Source organism: Thalia democratica, chromosome 9 (assembly GCF_965202585.1).
Source record: "Thalia democratica chromosome 9, ktThaDemo2.hap1.1, whole genome shotgun sequence".
NCBI lineage: Eukaryota > Metazoa > Chordata > Thaliacea > Salpida > Salpidae > Thalia > Thalia democratica.
The window spans coordinates 15,001-27,930 of record NC_139173.1 but is presented as its reverse complement, the minus strand read 5'-3'; positions in this window follow the sequence as shown (position 1 = coordinate 27,930).

Genomic DNA, 12,930 nt, shown 5'->3' with positions numbered 1-12,930 from the left:
TTGACGAATCCTAGAAGAAGCGTTCACTATCAAATTATTTTGCTCAGGGGTAAGGCCCACCAATGAAAACGCGTGTACCGTTGTTTGATGAAATTTCTTTATCATACAAATTTACAAATTTTGGAATGCTGATGAGGCAGCTGAGAACCTTTATTTAAGATTAGAAGTTCAATCATTTTTCACACCCAGTCATTGACATAAATAATACTGTTGCAGCTGATTACCTCATTCTTTGGAATCATTCCACTAACAGTAGCTCTGAAAGCGCCTAACTTTATTTTAACGCAAATTTGTTTTTTCAAAAATAATTTTGTTCAATATAATTCGTTTATTAGCGTGTAATGACATTACTTGTGTATTCTGTTGCATAAAACAGGAATTATCATCTTTAGTTTGAACAGCATTAACCTTTTTTGACTGGCTGCGCCAATAAGAAAAACAATATCTGAAAGGTTTTACATTCTGAGTTCCTTTTCCTTTGAAGGTACCTCTGAACCTTTGTCTTATAATCAAGTTCAAAAGTACCGACTGAAGTCTAAATAAAACTTAACACTATTTCATTTTAACATGTTTACTTTAATAATTTTAATATTTCAAATACTCCATGTATATGGTAGAATATATGTACATTCAGCTTTACACACTAATAATATGCATGGTCAATTCAAAATAATTGAAATCACTTGTAATTTATATGACAATTAACACTTTCTTTACACTATCACTATAAAAAAGTTCACATAGTCAAAAGTATCATTTAGAAATACTCCAACTTAAAACGTGAATTTCTGAAAAGACTTTAGATTACAAAATTTGTCTTGAGACCTCACTATATAATTTTACACAAAATATATTATATACACATGGTGACATATATCACAGTCCACAATAATAATATTTAGCTTTGTTAATTTAAGAAGATTACACATTGCCAATTAAAGAAGTAGAAGAGTAAATTGAACCTCTATATGGGTTAAACAGCTTAGAACCATCATTAGAAATGCAGTTTAAATAGTCAAGAGTTCTGAGATCTTATTACAAAATTTTAATATCTTTATCATCTTAAAACATTATAAATAAAAGTAAAAAAAATCAATAATCAAGAACATTATTATATCGAAATTTGAAGTTTACTTTCTTTATGAAGTAGCAAATGCAGCGCTTTGGTGTCTACCAACTATAAAAAATTCTTATTTCGAGAATGAGTAATTCACATATATCTATACCTTTTGCAGGTAAAATAATAAAAAGTATTTTTTTTTGTTCTAGCATAAATCGTTTGTATATTTGATAAAAAAAAACTTTTAATTAAATGAAGAGAACAAACAGTTAAACAAATAGTATATTAATGAAGCAATATACAGTAACCTTAAACCTAGGTATGCACTTCTTAGGGTATGTACTGCCGGTATGGGAATAACTTCTAAGCCAAAAAAATATGTGTTCGAATGCACTGTTTTTACTATAAAATTTAAAAAACAAACTCAAAAGTAATAATATTAAAAACTAACTTTAAAATAAACTATTCTATAAAAAACTCAAATACTTTACTCAAAGAAACTTTACTACTGAAGATGTTAAAGTTCTTAAAAATTCCAGGTTTTTCTAGGTTTTATGGTCAAAATTCCAGGTTTTTCCAGGTTTTTTTCCAAATTTCTTAATTTTTTCCAGGTTTTTTAGCCTAAATTGTCAAATTCCAAATTTTCCAGGATTCCAGGTCAAGTGGCAACCCTGAATTACAGTAACTTCTCGCTTATTTACGCACATTGTGTCCACAGAAAAAATGCGTAAAGATACGAGAGATCGTAAAGATACGAGAGATCGTAAAGATACGAGAGGTACCAAATATACTTACTATAATAGCTGTTTTTTGATCTTACATTTAGTTAAAAGCAGACTGGGGACTTTCACAATTTTAACAGTTTGTTTACTTTATTACAAATATGAAAACTAAAAATAATACTATACATATATTAGAAAAAAAGGTTTTAATATTATAAAAAATAATAATACTTGTAAATAATTATAATAATTAGTAGATTTCATCTTTATCTTTATTTATATGTGACTTATTTGATACTTAAGATTTATATTCTATTTTAATTAGCAAACTTAATTTATAATTAAGCATTTGTTTTACAGTTAAAAAATGGTCTGGATTCTTTATTGAAATTTGTTTCCATAATCTTTCACAAAAACATGCAATTGGTGCTGTAATGGATTTCTTTTTTAGAACAAAAATATATAAAATATAAGAAAAATGTTTAGGATAAGATATAGAGAGTTTAAGAAAAAGATATAGAGAAGTGAATTATAGAATTTGAAAACATATCAAGTTAAAAATTTTAAATAAACCTAGTTTGTGCAATATTAAAAAGAAATAAAAATTTTATTTTTGAGTTCTAAAATGCGTAACTAAGCGAGAGTGCGTAACGTTACGAGTGCGTAAAGATGCGAGAGGTTACTGTAATAACATGAATGAAGTTTTTCACAATCCCTATGTTCAAATATCTAAACCCATAACTTTAACTAAAACTGTTAGTGTTATAATTAAATTATCAAGCAATACAGTTAATTTTAAATTAAAATTAATTAATCTTTTTTTTTACGTTTAATACGATTACTTTATACTTAAAAAACCTCAAACAATTACAATATTTCTTAAACTCTAAACCTGAAATAAGTATAGTAAATAATCACCATAAATTTACCAGTTACCTATTATATTGAATATATGTTAAATTTAATAAACTATTATTAGATATTTTTACTCACAATACATACTAAAATATTTTTATATATTTCTTAGTGGTGTACGACCTATTGTATATATCTAAGTGGTTTTTCTTAGTGGTGTACGACTCGATAACCGAAAGGTTCCTTTGTACACCAGGTCCTTAGACCAAACTTTTGAAGCGTTCTTGTTATCGTTCAATAAACAATATACATATAATATAGTAATAAATTATAGATAATAAAATAACAAGATCTTTTTTACAAATTTCGTCATTTTTCAGTAATTTATTCTTTTTATAAGATGTACAGGTAGTTCATTTTTTGTTATAAAATTTAACTAACGCTTAGAATTTTTTTCTATATGATACGCCGATTATTAGAAGATCATCGAAATCTCTCCATTCTTAGATTGCTTTTAACGATTCTTAGTTAGGAACTTTGTTATTGTTTTTGTCCATCTTTTGTTACGATCTTCGAAACATCTTTTCGATATTTTACGATCCTTGAATTTATGATCTTACGATATAATTTGAATAACTGTAATGATAATAATAATTTTTAAATTTTATTTTCCAAATAAATATAAAATAAGTAAAAAAACAAATGCTAGGTTACAATGTATAAGTATTTATATTGATTTTCAAATATGTATACCTATTCAATTTAATACTAAAACGATAATTTATTTTTAAAAAAAGTAAAGCTTACTTTATACAACGAGTAGTTTTAGTGAATAGGACTTAACCTAAACTTAGAGTATTTTTAATTGACACTAAGTAATAAAGAAAAAAAACAAAAAGTTTTCAAATATCAAAATGAAATAAAAAACAAACGTAAAACCTAAAGATAAACAACTAACATAAATAAACAAAGTAAACTATGAACTGAAATATTAAGTTCATCCATAATAAAAGTATACTTCTTAATGGTATATCTAACGTTGTATGTTAGATAACTTTTACTTGAAAAGTACTTGACACATTTTTAGGCAAAATTTTTTTTGTTAATTTTTATAATTTTAGTCAATGCAAAAAACTAATTAAATGTATTTGCATGAAATCTTGATAAAAAAAATATTTTTAACATACAAAAATAAAGAGTTTAAATACAATTTAAGTTTATCAGGGTTCATCAAAGTGAGCCAACAGACCCTCTTGGGGCCATGAGCAATAAAGGAGCCACAGGGCGGCCATGAGGTCATAATTAAAAACTTACACTAGATTTTCTTGAGTTGCAGATGAAGAGCAAAAATAAAAATGATAAAAAGTTTTAGGTGTTTTTATTGGTAATATTGAGACTTACACAAGATATTCTGGAGTTGCAGGTAAAGAGGTCTTAGGTGTTTTTAATGGTAATTTTTTGAGTAGTAATGTTGGAGGAGGCTATAGCTTAATTAATTACTTTAAAGGAGATCATTCGAAAAAGTTTAGGAAACCCTGATATATATATATATTCTACAGAACATCTTTGAAGAATCAATTTTTTTACATGCTGGTTTAAAATATTTCCATTCCAAAGATCATAAATTTGATTAAAAAAAGTAAGTTATTCTATTTTACTGTAATAATTCTAAGCCACAGTTTATAATACTACAATTTAAAATTTAGGCCAGTTTATAGAATAATAAACAACTAGCAACGACGTAATTGCTAAATGCATATTAAACAGACCGAAACAAATAAAAACTTACAATGTTTTAGCTACAAATAAAACTTAAAAATAAAGTACTGAAATACAACATATAAAGTAAACCAATTAATCGAGTGTACACTTACATTACATTTAACTTACAATTAATCTACCACAGTTTCCATTATGAAGACCTTATGATTCTTAAAATTCAATTAAACAGTAAAGCTGGAAATATTAAAGATTAATTTGATAGAATAATTTAAAAAACAGTTAGCCTTTAAAGTAAACAATTTTCAACAGAAATTTAATTTTACACAAGTAATTATTTAAAATAGTAATTTAATTTAATATCATAATCATATATTATACAGTACTTCTATACAACAAGTAGTGATAAAAAGTAGAGATTTATACTGTTATTTATTTTTTAAAACAAATAACTTTAGTACAATTGTACAACTGATGTTGTTTAGTTAATTCATTTACGTAAAACGTTACTTTAAATACTTTTACTGTGTAGGTAACAGTAGTATAATGTACTAAAAATTGTATATTTGATATTAAATGTAAAGTATAAAAGTTTACAATGATATATAAATAACTATAACTGGTATCTTATTTAATATAAATAAAAAAAGTATAAATCAAAATTTATATTTATTAAACATAGTAAAAACAGTATTGTATATAATAAGTACTTTATATTTATTAGGTTTTTATTTTCAAAACCATAACAGAGCGAATGTATAAGTTCAAAAATTAGTTATAGTATTTTGCAGTTATTTATATCTTACAACTAGTATTTTTTGTTTGAGACAAATAATTATATACTGTTTTGTACTAATATTTAATATATAAGAATATAAGTTTTTATAATATTTCTATGTAAATATTTTTGTATATCATAAGTTCTTTGATCTTAGATCTAAGAACTATTTTAAGTTAGATCTTTTATGTAACTGACACAATTGCTCTTATTAACATTTTTAAACTCATTAGTTTTTTTTTATTTTTTATTAAGAGCATCACATGATTAGCCCCATTGAATGCTTCCAGGTAAAAACTGATCTGAATTTTATATATATCTTTCTAAAGTAGTCTGTAATATTTCTTTTTCAAAATTATTAACTTAAGAAATTTATCTTATAGTTATTTATTTAACTTATACATTACAATGATTTTTAAATACATTATAGTATTGTATATATTTTAACATATATACACAAACAAGCTGTATAAAAATTGATTAAAAGTAGTAAACACAAAAACTTTAGGCTACAATGTAATACATTATTTTAAAAAAAACACAAACAACAAATATAAAGTCGATTTATAACTAAAATTTATAACTATTTAATTATAAAAATTTTAACTTTTCTTATTTTGATTGTAAATTGTTAATGAAACATAAAAAAGTTGTTACAAGCAACAAAAAAGTTCTAACAAATCTTTTACATAAAAATACACAATGCATTACATTAAAAGTTAACAACAAGCATTTTAGTTTCTTATAATATTCTGTTTTTTATTCTGTAAACTTATTTACAAAGTTGTCTAATGAAAAAACCTTTAAAAAAATGCAATAGGCATAACTATAAATAATTCATTATAGTTAATATAACATTTATAGGTACAAATTATATTCGTTTAAATGTTGTAATCAGACTGAATGTAATAATAATACTGTATTATAACTATAAACATGTGGAACATCAAAAATTTTAGTTAATATATTGTGAAAATCTAAGTTTTAAACCACATCATACAAACTGTGTATGACAGTTTTACTTAAAGTGGATTTTAAACAATAAAACAGATTAACATTATTAGTTAGTACAGTAACTGTTTGTAACAAATAATCATGAGATGTATTCGAAACTTAAGGTGGAACCTTAATATATGTTAGTGTAACTATTACTATAACAAACAAACCAATGATGGTCTACTACTTAGATCTTTAATGAAAATAATTTAAGTTGTAATGAATGAACAAAAGTGTTAACTAAATCTTAAAGCACAAATATAAACAAAAAAACAACAAAACTAGTTGTATAATAATACATCAACAAAACTTTTAAATAATAAAAAATCAACTTATTTGTTATTCAGTGTAACTTAAACATCTTAAGTAAACAAAATGAAAAAAAAAACATTTTTATAATTTTATGAATTCAACCACATTTTGTAGCTTCAAAATTGTACAATGTTTAATATATTATTAACAAACATTGTTAAATGAAATGATAAGAAAATAAAAGATAGTAATAAATTGTATAGCTATAAAACTTACACCACTGCATTATATAACTTGTAAATATTTTATATTTTATAACCAAACAAGTTGTATATAGATGATACATAGATAATAAATGGTACATAAACATTTTAAGCAAGGATAGAAAAATCCATGAGTTACATAAAGACATATTTTAAAACTTTAAACATACATTTTTAAACATAAATAACTAAACATTTTAAAACTTAAAGTATTAAACAAGTTATGTTAATATTATAATTGAAAAAATATACATACTGTAAGTAAATACAATAAATACAAGATTGTTTGTTCTATAGTGATAAGTAGCAATTTTTGTTTTCAAAGATTTAAATATAGTATTTCAACCATATTAGTTGTAATAAATATTTAGTACAATAAATATTTAGTACAAATTGAATTTATTAATAAAAAAAATAAAGTTTACACAAGTTATTTATTGAAATTGATGTAGATTTAAACTATTGAAAATAATCAATGTAAATAAATATGTAATAGATAAATGAAACGTAATGTCATTCATAACTCAAATGGTAATATGAATCTTTATTACATTTTTTTGAAAACAAAATCAGTGTTCTAAATTAGCTTATTAAATTTTTTCAAATCATAGCTAAATTTTTTATGAAACATTTAAACAACTCAATGAGATAGTATAAAAAATTATTGTAAAATGAAACAAAATGTTCAAAACTAATCACATCAAGGTAACTTACAACTTAAAACATAACTATTATATGATAACCAATGTATACTATATATAATATATCAATTATGATAGCTTAGTTTCAATCAAAAGAAAATAAAATATGCATAAAAACAAGTCACCTTTATTATAGTTCTTTTAAACAGTGGTAGAAAGTAAAGATTGAGTCATCATCTATTTTTCAAAAATATTTGATTTACTTGTGTACTAGCATGTGCTCTTTCTCATTGACTTTTTTTGATTGTTCATTTCCTTTTAATTTATAATTTGTTTTTTGTGTCACCATTTTGTTCATTTATTGTTTTCAGAGAAACTAATAAATAAAGCATATTATCAGGAAGGAATTACAAGGTAAATTAGTGTCAACCATTTTTTTTTAAGTGTTCAGCTTATTCTTTATTTATCCAAAATAAATTATTAATCTTTAAGTCTAATAAATTGTAAATAGAATTACAAACTGTAAATAGAATAGAACTTTTTGCTATTAAGTTCATTCATTTAAGGTCTGAAATGCAATTAATAAATCAAAAACTTTAGTTGTTAATAATATAATAAGTTAACTTTTAATATCATAACTAATTTATAATTGTTTTAATTGTAGTTCTAAATATGATAACAAATCATAAAAACAAAATTATATTAGTATAAATTGTTTGATGTTGGAATTGAAACTGACTTACATTCAAAGGTGTACACTCTTCTTATACTGAATGTTATTTATCCAATTGCTTTACACCTTTTGCTCTGTCTTTGTATCACTTTACTTGTCTGCTTGTTGATGTTTTGTTTTTCTTTCTCCTTCTGCCTTTTAGTACATCTTCTGCTTTTGTTTAAAGTTCATTCTACCTTTCAATGTAAAAGTTGTTTGTGTTGTTGTCATGGTTGTATTCTGTAGTGGCTTGCTTTATGAATAGTTTTCAAAATATTTACTAGCAGTAAGTTACTACACTTACAAATGTTGTGTAAGTGATATCAGGGAACATGTTAATTAAACTAACAATTATTTAAACTTCATAATAGTAAATAAAAAATATTTACTACACAAATTCAGTAATATTATGAATCAATATTTAATTTTATATTTAATAAAAAAATTTATTAGACATAAAATAAATATATAAATTATGTTGCATAAAAAGATAAATAAAATATATTTAAAATCTTTAAAAATAATATATATTAAATATATAACTTAAAATATATTGTTAGATATAAGTATAATTACAAATGTTACATTATAAATAAAGAATAAAATAGAAGCTTATTGAATAAAATAGGTCATTAGATTAAGTTTATTTTTAAACTAATACCAAAAAATTACCAATTTACCAAAATGTATTACAAATAATTTACAAATTGTAAACTTACGAACTTTATAGCTGTTCGTAATAACACATAATACAATGAATAGTAATGACAAATAAATTTAATTTCGATATAATGATACTACAACATTTTTTTTAATCTACAGAAAAATTTATCATTTTCATAAAAATAAGAATATAAAAGATTGATAAATTTATAAACATATAATCGAAATTTATTTTTTAAAATATAATATAATTAAAGCCCTGATATAAACTGTCCCTGCTTTTAAAGTCTAAAGTGCGAAAAATAAAGTGCGAAAAAACGTCATAATCATTCAGAAATCAGTATAAAAAGCAGATTCGCGCCTAAACCCGCTCATTTAGCAAAAATTCTTGACACTGGAACCCTTCATTTTTTTTTATTCTAGATGAATACAAGGTATTATAAAATGTCACATAGAAGTGTACTATTGAAACACATAACTTATATAAAAATAAGTTTAAGTATAAACATTAAAACACAATTGTTATTTGTAGTTCAAGTTGAATAAAATCCATATCCCAAAGTCTTCTAAACATTCTAAATTGAGCTTCATTGATAACGAAAGTACTTATATTTGACAAAAGTCGTTGTTCAAAAGTCTCGAATGTCTTTGTAAGTAAAATGAATTAAACATTTTTGTTGAAGTAGTCGTCTGCAACTATGATAATCTGTTGATCAGTTATGTTCAATCCTGCATTAAACACTTAATTTACTCTATATTCGTTGGTATAGAATATTCTATACTTTTCTAAAATGATTTGATATTCTAACATGGAGTTATCTTATCTTGAGTGGATCCTTTTTTTTGGACCTTGGTCTTCGTGATGCTGCAGAAATGGGTTAGTTAAGTTTTGTAATAAAGAAATTTTTTTATGATAATTGTTAGTCTAAGAATATAAAAATAGATGATAAGGTGAATATATGAGTTAAGTAGAATAAACAAACAGGTGAATATATGAGTTAATTTAATGGTAAATAAAAATAAATCTTACATTTATATCAATTTTACACTAAGTAAAGATAACTAATTTAAATTAAATAACTTAGGAAGGATAGTTTAACAATATGATATAATTTCCTCTTTGGACACTTTATATATTCTTATTACTCTGACTTAATATTAGATCAGATTCTAATTATAGTCAGAAAAAACTTTGTCTTTCTATTTATCTCTTTACTGGTTATTCTCACTTTCTCTAAGACTCAGTTATTACCTATAACTCTTTGTCCAAATCAATTGAGAAAATATTGATTATTTGTAAAGCTATCCTACTAAGTTACTTAGTTTAAAATTATTTATACTAATAAGGATACTAATTTGGAATTTACGTAATAATTAGTCATTTATAAATATATTTCAAATGCTAAGAAATATCAACTAGTTTTTTAAAAAGTAGGTAATTTAGCGTAAACAAATTTATATCAGTCAACAAAAAGTAGGCTAACATTAAAAACTTATGTAAAGTATTAATTTAGTACTTATTAATCTTCTGATTTCTCTTTTGAATAAGATTTATCAAACTTAGAATTTTTTAGAATTGTTGACGAAAAACAACAGAATAATTATCTAAATTTTATTGATATATTATAAATTTTCAATTCTGATATTATGTTTCTTAGCTACATACTAGTTACGTCATTATATTTGATTTATACTAAAATATTATTGAAAATACTTGAAAAATTTTAATGGTATTTAAAAAATGATAAACCTTAAAATAAGCTTTAAAGACAAACTATTTAAACCTAGTTTACATTTAATTAATTAATAATTATTTGGAGGAGACATATAAAGATTAGTAAGTACCACATTACTCTACAGAAGTTATTTAGTTTACCTAACTGATAGCATAAGTAGCATAGTTTATACCTATAAATGAAGATGTACAATTGAGTTAAAAAGTATTAAGATAACGTACATTAGTTTGATAAGAGTAATACTAATACGTCAAATGTTTAAATGTTAAGTATTGAATAACTAAATCTAATATATAAACAAATTTTTTGTAGCGTAATATGTCTAAATAAATCATTAACAGTACTTATCCAGTTGTAGAAATATCCTAATATATAAGTAGACCTAATACAAGTTTCCATCTAAATAACGGAGTTTACACCTAATACCAGCCCAACCTCAAATTTCATATTTATTTTTATTCATTACAGGAACGTTTTTATATATTACACGTTAATGCCCAAATTAAAAAAAAACTATAGGAGTTCCATTTACAAAAGCATACCACGTGAATTTATTTTCGGTTTGGGGATTTTCCCTAAATCGAAAAATTTTTGACGTTGGTTTTTGATTTTTTTTTAGAAATTAATTAGGCAGAGAATTATCTCGCTTCGCTCGATTTTAGTTTTAATTTCCTCGCTTCGCTCGGAATTTTTCTTTATTTCTTTTGTTTCATTTTCCTCGCTTCGCTCGGAATTTATTTTATTTTTTTTCGGCAACCATCTTTATAAATTCCAATTTTTGCACTTTTTAATATTTTTCTAACCGTTTTTTCTTGAAAGCCTAACCACGCTTAAATCGTAGGTAGTAAACTTAACCGTCAAATCATATAAAAGTATGATACTATGGTTTAAGAAGTGGTTCGGCTTTGAGTTAAAATGGTATCGGACAGCTTTCGATATTTGTGCATAAGTTCTCCCGCTGCGACTTCCTCCTATCGGAGGAAGTCTTGCTCCCGAACTTTTGCACAAATATCGAAAGCCGTCCTCTAGGCCACGTCGTAATGCTTACGCCGGTTAATTAAGTTTTTTGTTTGATGTTATATATGTCAGTCTTATATTCAATAAAAAACTAAATTTTGCCAAATCTCGGTTCAGTTTATTTTTAAACATGACCAATGGGATTTATCAGTGCAAACACTTTTATTTTTTGGAATATTTGACTGTAGTCCAAAGTATACTATTTATCTAGTATAATAAACTGAAAGTATCCAAATGTATGTTTGACGTTAGAATTGATTGAGTTACGATAAAGTATTCTGTTTTATAGTATATAATCTTGATGTTTTACTCCATATGATATAATTTTGGAGTAGGCAATCTAGATATTATTCTATATAAAACACTTCACTTGTTGTAATTTATTACTGTTGATATTTATTTAGTTACTTATATTACTGTTTAATATTGTGTTTAATATTAAGTTACTAGTATTAATGTGTTAAGTAGTAGCACCTTTGCTTATAAAAGTCTTCTATTTAGGCTTAACAGTGGAAACCCTTTTTTTTGTATTTGAATATTCAATAAATAAAGTAAAACTGGACTATCAAATCGGATTAAAATTGATTAATTAATTCAATAAACATTTAAATTCTGGCAACTTTTGTGTCGATTTACTTTTAAACCAAAAATATATAGTAGTGCTTACAATTTTATTTTTTTAGAAGATATAAAACATAGATAAAGTCAATTAAAAACATACTTCATGCAAAATACATAATGTTTCGTAAATTGAATGTAATTATATAAGGTAAAGTACTACAACTAATAAATTCACTATTTTTTTTATTTAATTTTTTCATACTCATTGTTGCGTCATAATAATAATGTATAATGTGAAAATAATGTAAAAATATATTTCGAAATTTTAAAACCAGTACTAAATATCTAATTTCGAAATCAAAGTATGTTTGTTTGTTAAAAACATATACTGGCGTTTAGCCACACGAGATTGAGCAATAACAGGTCTGTGATGCCCTTAGATGTTCGGGGCCGCACGCGCGCTACACTGACCGGATCATCGTGTGTTCCCTAGGCCGAAAGGTCCGGGTAATCCGTTGAACCCCGGTCGTGCTAGGGATAGGGACTTGCAATTGTTTCCCTTGAACGAGGAATTCCCAGTAAGCGCGAGTCATTAGCTTGCGTTGATTACGTCCCTGCCCTTTGTACACACCGCCCGTCGCTACTACCGATTGAATGGTTTAGTGAGGTCCTCCGATTGAGCCTGGTACGTGCGGCAACGCACTCGCCGGTGTTCGAAAAGACGATCGAACTTGATCATTTAGAGGAAGTAAAAGTCGTAACAAGGTTTCCGTAGGTGAACCTGCGGAAGGATCATTAACGAATCGAAATTTGATTTCAAGCGACGTCTCTTCTTCGAAGGGACCGAGCCCTGTAACTGTTATAGTTCGGTCGCGTTGCTTCCTGACAGCGGGAGTAATAATTCAGCACGCAAGTGCTGGCGCGGCCGCTTCTTTTTGAACACGATTTTTTGGTT